The following is a 19784-nucleotide window of genomic DNA, read 5'->3' as shown; positions in this document are numbered from 1 at the left end:
AAAATTAAAAAAAAAACGCTTTAAGGGCAAAATAGTTGATAAAATTTAACGCGGTTTGAGAAGTTTGTTATTTTTTGATATTTGAAAATTTATATCTGGGGTATTCCATGAGTAAGTGAAACTTTGTGTCCAATTGTAGAGTAGCTTATTGAACATGGAATGCTTGATGAATCAATGCTCAATACCTGAAATTAACGTTTTTTCGAAAAAAAATTTAGTTATATTATTTTATTACACTGTAAATACACTCAAAACTTCAACATTAGAAAAGTAGTTAAATACGACAACATATTTTAATATAGAAGGCTCTGCAAAATCAAGTATTCACAAAGTTATTATTTTTTTGAAGGGGGGAATAAATGTCTCGATCTTTCTGCGCCCCGAAGAAGCAATATGGCATTGAAGAAAAATAGGCATTTAAATTATATAATAGGATAAAATCACTACGGTTTAGCATGTCCAACCCGTGACTAAAAAGTTTTAAACTTCGTATTGCTTAGTTACTACTTTAGGGAGTTTTCTATAATTTCATAACTAGAGTGTGTTTATAATAAGCAGCCCTATTTCATTTCTTTTATTATATTATAAGTACCTACTTAAGAGATTTTGAAACGTTTTATCGTGTCCCGCCCGTGACAATCATTTATAATTTTTTTCTAATGATGCCTAACAATAAAAAAATAAGTTTAACGTTTCAAACCTATGTTTAATGCCACAAAACTCTGAAGTACAGGTTGACTAAACACCATAATACTGTTGGTGGGCTAAGCGATGTAGTAAAAAATTTCGCGTGGCCAGCTCGAAAAGTCAAGATAAGCATTACTATCTTAGAGACGCCAGAGAATTCTATGATGAGGGTTGCTTAACAACAATTAAAAGTCAATATTAACAATTACCTGAAAAGTTCCAACCAAGAAAATCTAGAAGTTCGCGAAACTTATAAATTCAATCCAATAAATAGCCTTTAAGTGACAAAGATATACATATGTATCTGCTTACAAGTATTCTAATGCAGATAACTTTTCGGATTAGACATCGATACACAAGATCTTTTCTGACGTTCTATGGTTTTAAGGAATAGCTAAATTTGAGCATGATTTGTCCATGAAATCAGTTTCCAAAAATAACTCAACTCGAGCCACTCTTAAGCCGGTTACTCAATGTCTGGTCAACACTAACAGCAGGTTAGACATCTCTATCGACGTGATAACAGTAGTCGATATACATGTTTAGCCTGTAGTTAGTATTAGTCAGACATACATAGCTATTCTAAACAAACTAGAAAATCATTAAGGCACATTCGAAATTTCGTTGCAATCAAATGCACCGTGCAGAAGTGCATTAGGAAAATGCATATAAAATTTCATGCGTTTGCAAATAATCCTTTCTTCCATGCATTTTAATACATCAATCTGGCGACTTCTAGCTTTCGTTTGGTATAACTATTGCCCCTAAAATAGATCCTGGGGTCAGCAGTATATCGTGCGTCTTACAATGACTCCACTGTCATAAAAGTAGGTCAATTGATCTTGTATTTGACCTCTAACATGTATCATACCTAATCTCTTTGATATGGATCTCACTAGAAGCTTCCTTTCATGAAGAAAATCGTACGTGTCCCACCCGTGACAAAAGTTGTCCCACCCGTGACAGGAGAATTTTGAATTTTTTAATAATAAACAAATAATTCTTATTATGGTTTGTGCTTTGTTGGGATTGCTGGTTCTTTTCTGTATAGTAAAACATCTAATCCAGATAGAAATGTTAAGTAAATTCACAGACTTTCCTTAAAATATATGTTCTCCAAAAAGCAGTGTCTTTTCTTTGTCCTACCCGTGACGGAAGAAACAGCTCAGAATTTTCCAATATAAAATCAAGTTGGAATATTTTTCGTATTTGGTAATAACTCGTATATTAGTGAACTAGGTGTAGCTTTATCAAAATGTAGAATTGCTTAGTACTTTATACTTAAATTAAAAAAGAAAAACTATTTTTGCTGTACAAATGTCCCACCCGTGACGATGGAATACCCCATCTATATTTTTTATCGAAACTTTTTTGCTTCCACTGACTTGACACAAATGCACGGAAATGTCTGAAATATTCGACTTAATTCTTATTTTTGTTTTACTTTACTTTACTTTTATTGCAAAAATATTTTTCACCACTGCGCAAAAACAAATATGGCGGCGTTACGCTTGGACTGCCGCATGACGACTGCCGCACCGTTTGCGATTTAATGTTTTCTTAACCGTGGCATGTCAGCAAAGCGTTTAGAAAGGGGAGGAGCAGGTGCGCCTTGCGAGACTTTAAAGAAATCAAGCGGGCATGAAAGGCGCGAAAGTTAGCTATTGGGCACTGTAACAGAGCTCAGTGGGGCGAGTAGCTACATAAGTCGTAGACACTTTGGCAAGCGCGCAGACTGGTGGCGTATTGTTGTAACCAAAACACAAATACAATATATATTTACAAATTTACAAATTTGCATGCATGCTTGAGTGTGTCTGTGCAGCCAACAGCCAGGCAAGCAGCCAAAAGTGCCGCATAAAAGCCGTCTGCTATGTACTTTATGTGACTACTCGGCGAAAATTGCAAACACTCATACGCTCTGTAGTACTTACCACACTGGATGCACAAACAATAAAAAAAATGTATGTATGTGTGTATTTTTCCTACTCTCTCGCTTCTCTGCACAAAATTTTTGGCGGCGTCTACTGCGACGGCGTCCATGCAAATTGGCATTCGACATGAAAATATGGTAATATTACATACAACTTGTATTTATTACCACGCGTCAAGTGTTTTTTGTTTTGTTTCTTGTTTTTTTTTTATTGTTATTGTTATTGCTGTTATTTTATTTGTTCATACAGCGGCTATGCGGTCATAGCATATGCCTGCTTTCATTAGCGCACACAAGGGGTGGGTTTTGGGGTTCAAACCCCCCCTAAAGCTAATAACCTCAAATACAAACTGTATCTTAAAGCTAAGAATCCAGCTCTCAAGGAAATTATAAGAAATATTTATTATAATTTCTGTTGCTTGAAAAAGCGCTTTGCGTTTGCTGTAAATTTTCATGAGGAAATGAATATACGAGCATTTTTTTCTTGAGAGCTGCAAACTGATTTAAGAAATTTTGGTAGAAGAAAATTTCTTTTCATTTCTCGTCCGTCGTTTTATATGAATTTTTGGTTTTTCTTGAGAGTTCAGTTAATTTTTTCGGTATTCGAAATATTAAAAAAAATTAGAAATCGTGAAAAATCACCATCTCTATCGAAAGCCAGAAACCAGAAATCGAAAAAAGGAACATAAAAGTGCAAAAATTCATGGAATCAATAAATTTATTTTTACTGAGTCTTATTTAAAATTTTTTCTTAGGTACTTTTGAAAGTTGAGCGCATCTTGAGTTTATAGCACTTTTTATCAAGGAATGAAACCGAAACCCAAACCGAAACCGTAACCGTTTAAAACCGTTTCGTTTTTCAAAACCGCAACCGCAACCGAAACCGTAACCGTTATCTTAACCTGAAAAGGAACGATACCGAAACCATTTCAATCACAGGTTTCAATCGGTTTCCAGAAATTTACATAAATAATAAATCAAAATTTCTTTGAAATAAATGATTTATTTAACCAAAATCAGCAATATTTTGCTAAAATTCTTGTTAAGTAGTAAATAAGTATGTCAAAGTAACTTTTCGCAAAAAGCTACTAAAATGGTGCCTAATAAATTAAATCTCGGATCTGGCATCGGTTATTTGGAAGAAGTCATTTTGATTTTAATTTTCACGTGTATAGTTGTAAAGGACACAGAAATGAAGGGGTTTCATAATTATGTAGTAAATATATGACGAAAATAACAATTATATTTTAGTTTTCATACACCTTTAGTTTTACAGCAAAAAGGAAACATTTAAGTGAATCTGGTGATGACGTTGTTGCTGTGTATCTGTGTAGTTTTCAGCGAAAACTGGTTTTCGTTTGACAGATTTTACATGGACGAAAACACAAGTTTTAGGTCGAAAACCAGTTTTAGCAACGAAAACATGTTTCCGATGTCGGTCAGAACATGGTATAAGTGACAAAAACAAGAAAAACGTGAATCAGCTGTTTCTCGACTTGTGGGCACGAAATGTGGTTTTTGCGTTCCCGTACTTCTGGACTTTGTTCCATTTTTGAAAGAAAATGTTTCTCTTATTCTCTAATTACCAAATCCGGTCCGGATTATTAGGGAAAGAACCTAGTGTTGATATTATCAGTGAACTGTAATTTTCAATTTTCTTTCCTCAACCTTTAAGACATTGTGATTTAAATAATATCAACAAAATTTCTGTGAAAAACCGAAACCGGAACGAAACCGAAACCAAAACCGAAATAAATTTTAAAGAACGAAACCGAAACCGAAACCGAAACACTTGGCAAAACCGAAACCCAAACCGGAACGTTATTTTGAATCGGTTTCATTCCTTGCTTTTTATTAAACAAGTAGTTTTTAAGGAAAGAACACAGCGGGCTTCAATTCTTATATTCAAATTTAGTGGTACCGTTAATTTCTTCATGATCCAATCATCGGATCTCTAAACCAAATTACGGGACGAACCTTGAGGTACCATCTTTCTACAAAAAAATTATTATTGAAATCAGTTCACGTGGTCCAAAGTTACGTATTCCGGCGAATTGATAACCTCCCCTTTTTTTAAAGTCGGTTAAAAGTGTTTGAGTTCTGTTAATCTTATGTAAATAAAGTGCAGTTTATGAATTTTAAAACGTTTATTTATTTATTACAAACTGTACATAAAACTTGCATAAATATATTTTAAAGAGCGTATTATCTGAAGAAAATTTTCAGTATTTTCCGGTGATGTATCTTCAGAAATATAAAACCCCCCCTAATATATATTCCTGGGTGCGCCCCTGCCTGCTTTGCCCGCCCCCTGCGCCATCACTCAACAAAGTATTTTGTTGTGGGCAGCTCTAAACGATAAATTTTCACACAAAAACTTCAAAGTGATGGCTGTGTGTTTGCCATTACTGTTATTTGGCTAGGAATGTGTGTACATAGTTATGGTTTTGATATCGTTGTATTTATTTATTGTTGTTTTGTTTGGGTTTTCTTTGTTGTTGCTTGAGGCGTGATATGGCTTTACTTTCACTTCGCTTTTGGTTTCACTTTCATTCATTTGCCATCGTTTCCACTACTCAGCGTCGATAAAAGCAGTCAAAAGAAGGCACGACTTTTGCCAGACCTTTTGCACCTCCGTCGGTTATAATTACATACCACTAGCAAGTTTGTGCCTTCTTTGAAACTTCGTAAAAGTTTACACAGCAGTATTGAAATAAATAGGTGCTAGAGAGTATTTGTATACGGGAATTTTAATGCCGGCGTGCATTGGTATGTGCGTATAAGTATTTATGAACACACACAGTTGGGAAAGTGATGAGCGCTTCAAAATAATGCATTCAGACATTCTCCATAGGAGATATGAACATTAGTAAAGAATGGAGCTCCGAAGGGCTATCGCTTCAAATGATCAAAGGTATATTTATTGCTTTTTCTGCTGCCTGGGTATGCGTGTAGATGTTAAATGTAGGAAACAAATTTTAACATCCGATTTCCTAAACCTTAACCCCTACGTCGAAGCTAATATAGTCGAAGATATAACATATAAAGTTCTGATTGCCCTATGAAGACGTCTTAACCGGCTCCATTCGGGACCAAAATTGATGTGGTATCTTTATCATCGAGTATCGATTTTGGGTATTAAATGAAAAAAAAAAAAAATGTTTTTAATCTTTTGAGTCTCTATAGGGGAATCTGTACTTTGACCCCTTGCGACACGCTTTTACGCACTTTAATCGGTACCAAATTTTTTATGTGATATCTGTGAACCTGGTATTACTGATTGAAGGGGCGAGACTGAAAAAATCGTTCATTTATTTTTGAGCACCACCCTAATGTAGATATTTGTACATTAGACCGTACCACCTTACAAGCAAAGAAATAAAGCAAAATGTCGCCGTACACCGTTGAGGCTAATGTACTTTTGCAAGGCAATTCCGATTGTGTTTTGTTATTTTTTTCGGCCGAACCTAGGAGTTGCCTATTTACATTTTACGGTACCAGCTACATTTGGCGATACATTTTTTTTTAATACTTCTCCTGGAACAATCAAAATACATACTTCGTTAGCTAAAAAAATTATTTATTAAATAAATATGTACATATACAAAGTAATAACCATATTTCACAACATTTTGTTAGATCTAAATGCAGAAATTTGTTTATTATATTATTTATTATATGATAATAGTTGTTACTGATAGTTATTTGATATACATAGATATAAGTGTGAGAAATTTTTTTGATTTTTTTTTAAATCACAATGTCTCAAACGTTGCGGAAAGAAAATCAAAAATTACAGTTCATTGATGATATTAACACTAAAATATAATTAATCGACTATCGATTCACAGCAACAAAGTCATCATCAGATACACAGCAACAACCTCATTACCAGATTCGCTTAAATGTATCCTTTTTTCTGTAAAATTGATGTATGAAAACTAAAATATAATTGCTATTTTCGTCAAATATTTACAAGATAATTATGAAACCCGTTCATTTCTGTGCGCTTTACAAATATAGTACATGTGAAAATGAAAATCAAAATAACTTATTCCAAATAACCGATGCTAGATCGGAGATTTAATTTATTAGGTATCTTTTTAGTAGCTTTTTGCGAAAAGTTACTTTGCATTACTTACTTACTACGTAACAAGAATTCTAGAAAATACTGCTGATTTTGGTTAAATAAATCATTGTTTTGAAAGAAATTTTTATTTGTTTTGGAGATAAAACTAATTTGTTGAAAGTGAAAAAGTGAAAATGAAGTAAAATGAAGTGACGAAGTGAAGGCTTCTAAAGTGAAGTGAATAACTTCAATTGAAGTGACAGCGGCAGCACTGTTACCGCCTCGTATAAATTCGCCTTGAATTGCAGCACATTTTTCTGCGTTGCCATAAGTCACGATATATAAGAATATCCACATATTTACTAGTCAACAAATATGTCATGCAAGTAATTTCTTGTGAAACGGAACAGTTATGCTACTGTAGAAAAAATTTTGGTTGCTAGATCCTGCAGCTGATTTTTATAAATTTCTGTAAACCGATTGAAACCTGTGTTTGAAACGGTTTCGGTTTCGTTACTTTTCAGGACAAGATAACGGTTATGGTTCCGGTTTCATTCCTTCCGTTGAATGATGAAGATATGACGAAAAATGTAAAAGTCTGACTCCTGCGTTCGATAAAAAAAATTTAAATTGCTTTAGAATCCAAGTAATACCTTTGCAAAAGATAAATGATTTTTGGCAAGCTTTAGTTAAGTGACATTAAGGCTCTACATTAGGGTAGTAGAAATTGAGATCTGGTGGCTAATTACTAGAACTGGGTACTTGAAGCTAATGAACTTTGGAACAAAAAATGGTCTCTTTGAGAAAAAACATCGATATACGATATTTTAAGATGAGACTGTAAATGCAGAAGATGTGACGAAAAATATAAAAACGTTAGGAGGAAATTCTTGTTGTTGGTTTTTTCCGGCGCATTCTAATGTATGTATTAGTAATTTCCATTGGCTAAGAAACTTTGCTCACTTTAAAGCTATTTGTAAATCTGGATGGAAAAGCACGATGCAATTTACTGAATGAGCCCCGAACCTCAGTAGACATTACATTAGAACACTTGCTGGCTTCCTTAGTGGTTATTGCAGAGTATTGAATCACTTGTTAATATATGTATATGTACAACAAAAATGGAAGGGAGGGGATGATGGGGTCATTGGGCACGATTAAAATTAAAGCTATGATTAAGATTAGGATTAAGTTTAAGATTACGGTTAAGACTAAGATTACGATTAAGATAAAGACTAAGATTAAAAATTAGTATAAGATTTTAAATTAGGGTTAAGATGAAGATTAAAATTGAAATGAAGATTGATGCGTCAGTTGCGTTGCTAGTTGCCAAAACGATATTTCAGATGGCAACTGGAAACTTTCAACTGACAACTGCAGTTGCTACAAAGTGTGTATACAGGCGACTAGATTTCTGTGGTTGCTGTGAATGTTTTTGGAGCGTATTTAGGAGCGAAATTTGAAAAGTATGTCATATATTTTACTTTTTAATAATTTGAAAGATATTAACATTTTGCAATGCAGTTTGCTTTTACAGAATATTTTGAAAATAACAAAACAATAACTTGAAATTTTAGTTCCAGTGTAGTACGCCCTTTGGCGAAACAAAAGCGAACACTGATTGCAAATGTTTTCCTTTATAAACTGAAGCAGCTCCTTTAAAACCACCCACACACCAAGTTTTCCAATTTGAAGTCATTGCTGTGGCACTTCCTTCTGCGAAAAATCGAAGAGGTGTGCGAACTTTTATGAGTGGAGGTATTGAAGTTGGATGAAGAGGTTCATCTGTTTGTTAATCAATTATACTACAGCTCCTTTTGGAAGTCCTCAATATGCTTTGCAAATGAACGCAAAACGATAGTAACGATACTTCTCTTCCTCTTAAACAAATAGTTGTGATGAACTTATCTTTATTGCTGTCTTTTCCTTAAAACTCTTTATTTTAATAATTTAATTTTACTCGCACAGCTTGCTTACAGCCCTTTGTTGGTTGTCGCACTGTCAAATTTCGATTATCGATAACTCTACAGCAACTGAGGATAGTTGCTATTCGTAATACAAATTTTCTTTCCAGTTGCGTTGCCAGCTGCCAACCGAACCGTGGTTGCGCTGCAATCCGTAATCGACCCATAAGGTTTAGATTAATACTAAGATTCAGATTAAGATAAGGATTAAAATTAAGATTAAGATTAAGATCATGAATGAGATTAAGACTAAGACAAAGAGTAATATTAGCATTAAAAGTAAGATTAAGATTAAGATTAATATTACGATTACGATTAAGATTAAGAATAAGAAAAAGATTAATATTAAGATAAAGAGTAGATTAACATTAAAAGTAAGATTAATATTACGATTCAGATTAATATTTATAATAAGATTATGATTAAGATTAGGATTAAGTTCGGTTCGTTTAAAGAAGCTCCGTTCAAGTGCAACAAATTTGCCATATCGGAAAAATGCTGACTTATTCCCTTTGGTAATTAACTGACTCAATTGTTCATTATTATGCAGAAAAGTACTCATATAAATAAAATGGGAAGCGATACGGGTAGTACAAAGAAGTTTCACTTCAGTTGCGCGTGGGATTCACACAGAACTTTTTTTATTAAAGAAATATCAAACTTTTGATATATTTACCCCCATAGAAAATGCAAACATAGCTATCGCAGAAATTAAAGATTGCATTTACTCTATAAAAATCGTAGCGGTAGCGCTGCGTTAATGTAAATATTCTAATCCAATGAGTAAGTTAGTTTCATTTCTTTGTTCCACGTATGAAAGGGCGTAGAAATATCAACGCGCGCCTTCCTTCTAAACATTGTAACGTTGATAGCTTTATCAAGTAATATCATCAAAATTTTCCACAGCACTCTAACACTCTCACTTTCATTATTTGACTCATTCTTCAATTATTTCTTTTCTTTCCATTGGCTAATCGCTAGTGTATAGGTATTGTTTGCGAATTGTGCTTTCAACTATGGTTCAATTCTCGTAATTCGTTATTGCTTAGGATTGCAATGTAATGGTAATTGTAATTCGTTTTTTTTTTTTGTATCACTGTAGTCTACATAAGTAAGTGCTTGTAGTTCTGATTGTGTTTCTTGGCAAGTGTTGGTCATACACTGGCTGACGGGTTAATAAACATACAAACTTGTGAAAAAGTAAAACTGGCGATACATTTTGTAATAATATTACAATTATGAAGATACATTTACTTTTCCCAAATAGTATATAATTTTTATTGGTATCAGTTTTAGATGCCTTTGTATTTTTATGTGGGTATATTTTGTTCTAGAACTATAATGATTTCTTGTTACTATTTAACTCTGCATATAAAAACAAAGAAATATATATTTGAAAGAATGCTGCTGCTGCTAGTAAGTCTGTTGAATTGTGAAAACTAACAGAGGTACTAAACATTACGAATTTATGTGTGTATGCATATATATGTAAGCATAGAATAGGCACTTTAGCTAAAGTGGCGTCGTTGAAGTTGCCAACAATTCTTTTTCCCTGACGTCTGCGGTTTATGGGGTCTGTTATCCAGGGTATTGTTGGCGTGGAGTTATACTACTTTTTGGTTCTTAGTTCCCTTTATATTCCTTTCTTTTGTTTAACTCTACGATGTATGGATTTTACACTTGCGTCCTTGTTTTAAATATGCGCACATTTGCACATATAAATTTATAAAACACTATGGACCGAATTCACAGTATGTAGCTAGCCACCGACAAGAGTTTAACTATCGATTTTCGTATTCACAGTACTTAGTTGGCAAAAGTTTAAGCCCTACGTGACCCTATATCTAAACTCTTGTCAAATGTAAATTTTTTGTTGGAAAAGATTCACTTTGGAATAGAAAAATTTTGATTTTTCGAACTCCTATATAAACAACATGAATTTCCATAGTTAACTATGCCACTGTGAATATAAGATCATGGTTAAACTTTTGCTTGTGATTAAGTCTAGCTATGCATTGTGAATTCGGCCTTATATAGTACAACTTCAAAAACGCACATGCACTTAGTAGTTGAAGCCAAGAAAATACTGTATAGGAATTCTGCAAGAATAATTGTAAAAAAGTAGTTAACAAATTTTAATATTTAATTCCCGAAAATTATTTGTGTACATATTTGTGTGACCTTGGCTACAACATTAAGTACTTACCGTGTATTTGAAGAATATTTAAAGGGTTTACTGAGCAGCAATGTCAATTCAAAAGAAAAGCTCTATACCAATGTGTTTACAAATCGCCTGGAATTTTACAAGTGATGAGGAAAACGAATTTTAATACATAAGTAGATACATTATGGTGCACCACACTCAGCAAAAAAATAAGTCGCTACGGAATTCTTCAATTTATTATATTTTAAGACTTTGCCAAAATATTTCGGAGAAATATTGAAATTTTCGCGAGCTGGACCCATCTGAAAATAACTTCAAAAGTCGAGTTTTTTTTTATTAATAAAAGTAGTTTTAAATTTTTTTTTTTTTTTTTTTTTTGTATTATAACAACTCTGATCATAAAAGAGTTTAAGCCAAAATATTTTGGAAAATATTAAGATTTAGCATTTTACCTATTTGAAAATACCTTCAAAACTGTCAGTATTATTTTTTTTCTGATTCCGTTGAAAATATTTTTAAATATTTTATGCAGACTTAAAAGGTTTGAAGGTATTTTCAAATAGGTAAAATGGTAAATCTTAATATTTTCCAAAATATTTTGGCGGAAGTCTGAAAATATAATAAACTTTATGATACCGGTTGAAAACCCGCAGTTTTTTTAGGTGATGCACCCTAATGTACATATATATCCCAAAATATTATGAATAGTTATTTTCTTCTTTCCAAAAAATTCATATTTCAAAGCACCTTTGTTTAATGTTTTTATAGAAAAATATAATTTTCTCAAACTTTATCCTACAAATTCAAAGAAGAGAAAAAATATTTTAATTGGAAATAGAAGGGAAGAATAAAGAATAAAGAAATAGCAATTATCAGATCATGGGGAATATACCTTGATCGCGATTTCGAAATCCAATTTCTCGACTTAAATAAATGTGAACTTCTTCAGGAATGGCTCCAAAATGGGCATTGAGACTTACCCATATGTCTTCCTTAATGAATTCAGTTGGAGAGAGTTCTAGCATATGCAGTGTTTTCGATATATATGTACATATGTAATTGACAAGGCAGTGAAGCTGGAAGGCAATATCGATCTAGCTCCCTCTTGCTCATTCTGGGCAGTTAAGCTGCAAAAAGCCAGATGGGGATGCCTGTTTTTCTGAGTCGAGGAGATGGCTAGAGGATTTTCCAGAAAATTAGGACGGTTTAAGGACATATAGGTGCAGGTCTGAGCAAATCCTCTACTCTTCCTGTATTTGACTTGTTTGACTCACGGTGGGCATTTAAATAAAACTGCCCGTCTACTCAAACATTAAGAATACTTACATAAACAGTTTACATAGTCAAAAGTAATATTTCCTTAGGGGCGTTAAGAAAACTAAAAGAGCTTAGATGACTGGAGCTATATAAGTAGCTATCCATCTTTTACAATATAATCTCTGCATTCCAACACTACATTTTATTCGTCAAGCTATAGAGTTTTGCGGTTGGGTGGCAGTAGGTTTATATACCAAGATCTGCAGTACGAACTGGAGGAGACGCTCATTTTTACGTATTGAATACCGATGCAGTGGAGGCTTTTTACGTCTGTTTTCAGCATTCTTTTATTTAATATTTTAAATGTTTTTAAGGCAATTTCGAATTGAACAAAATCCACTGTATGTATTTCTTTGGCTAGCTCAACATTACATTGCCGCATAAAAACATAAAACATGCATGCACTCACATAAGCATATTGTGATTTTATTAGAATTCCTGTACTTAAGGCGATAAAGAATATGCAACATTAATCAACGCTTACCTACATTCCCGTAATATAAGCAGGCATAAGAACAAATAAACAAACAGTATTTTACTACAACAAATTCTTTAAATTCTTCATGACTACATGTATGGCTAAAACATTTTTCTGCACCACTCTAGCAAAATATCGCTTTACGTCGCTTCAACACTTTCCTCAAATCTGCCCCTCTTTCCTATACTCTTTACAAAATTGTTTTTCATATTTTTCCACTTATCGCCTTTATAGTAAATCGCAGGCAAATATTTATACATACATATGTGTAACACAATGGCTATCAAGAGAAAGAGAAATAAAATGAAGCGGTATATTGCAACATTTCTTTACTTGTGTGCTAGCCTACTAGTACATATTCGTACCTACCTTCCCACATGAAGACAGCCTGACCGGCACACAAGCTTCTCTACTATGAATGTGTATGCATATGTATGTAGGTAAGTATATGTATGTAAATATGTAGTCATGGTATAAATCTGCCCTCCTTTGGAAATTCCCAAGCAGTCGTACGTATGTATATTTCACTTTTACGTATATATGTATGTATATTTTACTTTCACTTAACAAAACGTAAAGTTTCCAGCATGAAAGAAAGTATTACGTACTACGTCGATTTCTACTGCCTCTGCCATTCATACAACAAACGTCCTTCTTGTATAAACGATTCCTTTTAGTTATTCGGACTTTGTTGCAACGCTGCAAGTCAGCGATTTCTATTAGAAGGTATTTCAATGTACATATGTTGGTTGTGTTTTGTACTATATGGCAGCCGCAAATGAAAGTGAAATTGTTACACTGAGCAGAAGAGGGTGTCGATTCAAAAAATTAAAACAAAAATAAAGTAACAAATTTTTTAGCACTACTTCAGAAAACTTAAAGTGCACAATTACTCTGAAATAGTATCTTTATCGTTTTTCATAGTCCGCTTTACTATTTTGAAGTAAGTATATCTAACGCTTTCTGAAGCAAAAATAAAATTATACAAGAAATTTTAAATTCCATCTACTGTACCAGATAAATTATTATTATAACAGAGTGTGTTGGAGTCTATAGGCTTTGGTCTATCAATAGTAGACTTCATTTTAAAATAACAACGGTTTTGGAACGAAAATTATTTTAGTTGCTTATTTACTCCTTCACATGGTCACCAAATACTTATCTATAGTGGACAGTCCTTATCCGATTAAAAAACCGAGCCTACAGCAATACTTATCTATAGTGGACAGTCCTTATCCGATTAAAAAACCGAGCTTACAGCAATGCTCGATTGCGTGCTCTGTTGCAAATGAAGCAGGCAAATAGCTATTAAGCTCCAGGCTCGTGGGTATACAAAACGTGCCTAGGCAAAAACAAAAACACTCCAAATTAGAATATATCGCACCCTAACCGAAAGCGACATTTTTTGCAAAACATGTTTTTGATGCAGCAACGTATCCATTTACCTTAGCAGAATTTCTGCATAAAAAAAAAATAAAAAATTTTGAAAAAATAAAGGTTTTGGTTTTTGAGGCTAGGGCTCGATATGATATAAAGAGTCAAACAAGTGTTTCGAGCTTTTTAATGACCAGTGGATTATATTCCATAAACCCTTATAATCTAATAAAGAGTAGAACTACCGAAATACCAATGGGTATTTGGTATGTATTAAACAGTTTATACATTCAATCCCACGCTTAATATTTATCTGAATTTTTGGTGGGATGGCTACCAAATATAAGATTTGAATTTTCTCTTTTCCGGAGATTAATTTTGGCAACTCGAAACTCCAAACATAAAATATGAGGCTGGAGACTACATAAGCCTTAACTTTCAGAACGAGGTTTCATTGGAAGAATTCTATCTGGCAAGTTATCTATTATATTTTTCTATGTCTTTTTTGGTTGGTTGAGTCGGAAATTAGTATCAACACTTGAATGGCTGAGAACTCGAGATTCCACTCAATAAGGCCCTTTTTTGTAGCTTCAAGATCAGCACTTAAGACATTGACACAAAAAGCAAAATTCTTTTTAGGAGATACAGTACTCCAAAAAAGTGCAGGAAATTCATTTAAAAGAAGCTTTAAAGATATATATTCCCAAGTATTCGAGGAGCTTCGTCAATTAGTTTAATTGATAGGCTAAAATGAGAAATTTTTTACCAAGCCTCTAACACATTGATGAGAAAACACAGATTATTTCGGTTATACAAACTTTTTTTTTTACTGTGAATGACAGTACTTCAATAATAATAGATTAGTTGATAAAAAAAGATAGTTACTATGGCTTGAGTTGAACAAATCTTGATATTAAACTTTAGACTTAGATGAAGAGAGTTAACACAAGGATGAGTGGTAATATATTAAAATATTTCTCGAATACTGAGTTAATATTCGTAGGTACACTAGAAATCAATGTAGGCTACACAGAGAAATTAAAGAGCGCAGTGCTTGGAAAAAAATAATAGTCTCATTTTTGTTGTTCGTGTTTCCGACCGGGCAGGAGAACGATGTACTGTGGAACGATTTTCCGTCATCCCTCGGTAAATCTGGATTGGAGGCAAACCGGTTTCGGCGTTGGGTCATGTTCGTTCGTTTCGAAAAATGACACTCAAGACGGCACAACGCTGAATCTGTCTCTTTCTAAACCAAATGAACAGGGATGTTGGAAATCGTTTCAAAACACAACAATAATAATCTTAAGTACTGCTCGGTCGCGGAACCGAAAATCCCATAATTGTGTGAAGTCAGTCGTATAATTCCACAAATTTACATTATGGTTGCAAATAAGTTTGAAGAAGTCATTGTTTGATCCCTCTAGATCAAGGGAGATAGATTAAAAAATAGTAGTTGAAATAACTGACATTCAACTGATTAGAAAATGGTTGCAAAAGTGCGAGTTACCAGGTTCAACAATGAATCAACCACGATCAGACGGACCTAGAACTTCAAGGAATCCCGAAAACGTAGAGCACGTAAAAGCGTCGGTTCGTGAATATCCTGAAACTCTCTACTCGAAAGCGGGTTTTGCTCCAACGCTACATTTTTTTTATAGCTTTGATCAACGATCGTAGCTTCAGCAAGATGTGGCAACATATCAAAGGTGATTTCCAAAATAAGAGACATTAACTGGCCACATCGTAGCTCAGACTCATCCCCAATGCACTTCTTTTCTTTGGGAATATGTTAAAAGTAAAATTTTCACCCGTGATCCAGTGTTTCTTGAGTAATAAAAGAAAAGAAAGAAAATGAAGAAAATTTCACGAAATACATATGTAGCTTTCAAATCGACAAAAAGACTTTTGGTCCACCCCGTATTATATTGTTTTACTGTTGAACTTTCAGGCTGATATGTTGCTGTTTATTATTTTACTGTTATACTTTGATATATGCTAATATACTGTTATTTGTGTTACTGTTATACTGCTAGATATATTGTTAAACCGTTAGACTGTTTTGCTCCTATACTTTGAAGTGTTATACTTTTAACACGTTACCGTTATATTGTTGTACTGGTCATACTTTGTTACTTCTTATTGTTTTATTGTTGTACTGTTATACATTGACGTTCGCTGTTACATGTGCTGTTATAGTTTTTTTGTTTACTTTTATATTGTTATACATTTAATCTTTTATATTTTTATACAGTTATACTGTTATACTCCTTTAAGTTCTAATGTTATACTGCAATACTATTATACTATAATATTAATATACTGTTATACTATTATACTTTTTTAATATTATACTAGTAAACTAAATTATTTATTACAGCAACAGAAGAAATCACCAATTTTTAGAATTTTTGTCTGTCTGTATGTTTGTACGTGCATCACTCGAATATATAGAAATATAGAAAGACAAAAATAGAGAGTTGCCACCTTTTGTGAAAAGTAGTAAATATTGCAATTAACGCAGTTCAAACCGGCTGACAAGCGAAAACATTTTTTTGGAAGGTTGCCATATGTTTGAAAATTTTAATTAAATTTAATAGATAAGATGAATTGAAAATTGCAAAAGGGTATCAAACTGAAAGTTCACTGCTGAAAATATTTTTGAGGAAGGTTGCCACTTGTTTGCAAAATTGTATTCACGGGTATCAAACGACACAAAAATACTTTTAAGGCGCTGTGAAGTACGCCAGGTACTTGCTAGTATTGTAATATCGCTTTAATCAAATGCATTGTTCCTCTAATCCATACGTTTTCCAATGCGTATAAGTATGTATTACCATCAAAATTGTATTTGCTTTTCAATTTGCAATGCAACCGTCTCTTAATTTCATTCGCATTCATGAATTCCTACTATGCGACGCTTGCTTGGCTAGCTTTTAAACACCAACTCACATGCTTGCCTTCTGCGCTTGGCTTTCTGTGCTCACTTGCTGTTTGGCTGACTGCCGTTTACGATTTGTTTCCAAAGTGGCTTATGAGTATTTATTACCCTGCCACATTACAATGCTGTTATGCACACATATTCATACATACACATGTGCAAATACATACGTACAGTAGTACGTGCGCGCACGAATCACATTACTAGCTACAATATTCTAAACATATGGAATGCATAAATCTGGATTGCCGCCAAGTTACTTATACGACATGACTGACCGGTAGTTCGAGTTTTCATTTGTATTTACTTTTGTATGAATGTGTGCATGTATGTATGTATATATTTGATAGTGGGTTATTATTTTTCTTCGTCATTGTCTTTTGCAAATTGTTTTGTGGTGTCGTAAATGTTGCTGTTTATTTGATTTTAAAATTTTTGCGCATACATGCATATATTTACATTAGGTCGGCTCACCAAAAATAGTTGCGATTTTTCTACGGAAATTATAAAATGCTCTAAAAGATATTTTTTTTAAATTAAAAAAATTACTCCATGCAATTTTTTTTTAATCACCCCAGATGATAGTTAGAAGAGTTTAAGCTTGAAAAGTCTGCATAAATACATTTAAAAGTTTATATTAATGGAATCAAAATAAATAGATTTCTGAAAGTATTTTCAAATCTGCCCAGCTCACATAAATCTAAATATTTTTCCGAACTATTTTGTTATAAGTCTTAAAATATAATAACTTTTATAATTCCGATGGGAAAACAGTAATTTTTTTTTATGGACAGTGCGGCAACCTAATATGCACACATACACATACGTTCATATGTTGGCTTCGTTGCTGTTGCAGTTTTTGCCAGCAAAGGTCCTGAGTTTTTGTGTCTTGTTTTTCACTTTAGTACTTGCTTTTATGGTCCCTTCATTACTCTGCTTGCTCCAATGTGGTCTGCACTCCTTTCCAGGACTATTTAGATTATCAGTTTCTTTTCTTTTTTTGTTTTGTTTTTACTGCTTTTGTTTCCTTTTAGTCTTCCTGTTACGCCATTGTTGACTACATTTTTGCTGCAGCTTGTGTTGCCTAGATTTCTACGCTCTATACTTTAGCTTTGTTTTAGTGAAATTAAAGAAAAAGTGGTTTGGTTTCTGGCTACTTACTTTGCACACAAACACATGCACACATTTAAAGCAGAAAACACTTATACACTTAAGAGCTTTCATTAGCATAATTCGTTGGTATTGTGATTTATATGAAAAACAAAGAAAATAACAAAAACACAAAAACACTCCAAACAGTGCAAGTGTATATGAATAAGGAATAGAAGCAGTGTTCCAAAGTACTTCGCTTCTTGTAACAACTTTGACCGGCTGTCTAGAGTGTAAGTAGTATCGCGTCAGTCTGGACTTTAGCGCCTTTGGATTATTTGTGGGGCAAGCGTTGGAAAGGTTAGCGTCCGCTGAGACGTTTATTTTGCTTTTCCACTTTTTTTAACTGCTTTATAAACTTTTATGGTTTTTTCCTGAAGAGGAAAAATACAAAAGCAAACAAAAAAAAAAAACAAACAATGAAAACTTTCCGCATGTTTAGTTAGTTTAGTGTAAATTGTTTACATGTAAAACTTTCCATTTCACAATTTCACATTTTCATTTCGTCGTGCGCGTGCTATGCCCTGCTTTGGAATGTGCATTGCAAGTAGTTTGTTGTTGTTTGGTTTTTTGCTCCTTAAGTGCAAGCACATAGTTGCAAAGCGTTTTATAATGTTTGAGTGCTGCAATTTTATTCCTTTGTCTGCTGCTCGCACATATTTACAGCTTTCTACTTACTCGTATGTATGTGAGTATGTATGTTTACTCTATGAACGTATCTGTATTTGCGGCTTTTGTGTTCGCTGAATTGTCGCCGGTCAATTGGTATGTTGAAATTTTTGTGCGCATTTTAGCTGACATATTTTGTGGTTTTTTATGGTTTGTTTCATATTTTCTTACGTAGCGACTTTTACGTTTTTGTTATATACATACACACATGTACAAACATTTGTATACTTTTTATTATGTCATTCATATGTACATGCGACAAGATGAACTAAACTATGTTTTCTTGATTTTTTTTTAATGATATTACTTGCCTTATTTTTAATAAAAATTGTGTTAGATTTTTTGCTGCAAAGTTACTGTGGCATGCGACAAGCTAGTTACGCAAATTATTTGTTCTAAATATTTAAAATACAAGAAAAAAATGTTTTGTAAGGAATTTGGATGTGTGTGTTTCAAACTAAAGCACATATATATGATTTAGCGCCAAGCGCTCTTTTGTCTAAATTAGGTTAGGCCCCAGCTGACAAGCCACAGCGTAGCTTCGCAGATACTATAAAACTCCGCAGCGTTACCAGATAAACCTCGACTACAATAGACAAACAATCACTACGTAACAGGAGCAATATCGAAGAACACCACAGTCTTCTTGGCCGACTGGACACACCTTATTGTACCCTGCCTTGGCGGCGGTTTCCTGATTAGGCAAAAATACTTATCTGCAGCCCGCTAAGCGCAGGACACGAGCTCGGACTAAGAATATGCTTAACCGTCCCTTTTTTCGCTCTGCATTTACTGCGATGCCACCAGCAGTCTAGCGTCGTACTCTTGAAGTAGGAGAAACTCGTGAGCTTTTATCAAATAATCTGCACTCTGAACACCTTTAAAACTTTGGTTTTGCTCCACAGATTCTGCGCCTTTCGGGTCAGGAACAGGTCGGTCTCCCGTTTAATCGCTTGAAGGGAAATGGGCACTTTCTCTATCAGCACAGTTTCTGACAGGGCGCCTTGCTTTGCAAGCCTGCAGTTTCCTCGTTGCTCATGAC

This window comes from Rhagoletis pomonella, unplaced genomic scaffold, assembly GCF_013731165.1.
Source record: "Rhagoletis pomonella isolate Grant_MI unplaced genomic scaffold, Rhpom_1.0 Rhpom_scaffold_00005, whole genome shotgun sequence".
Classification (NCBI taxonomy): domain Eukaryota; kingdom Metazoa; phylum Arthropoda; class Insecta; order Diptera; family Tephritidae; genus Rhagoletis; species Rhagoletis pomonella.
This window is presented reverse-complemented; position numbering follows the sequence as displayed.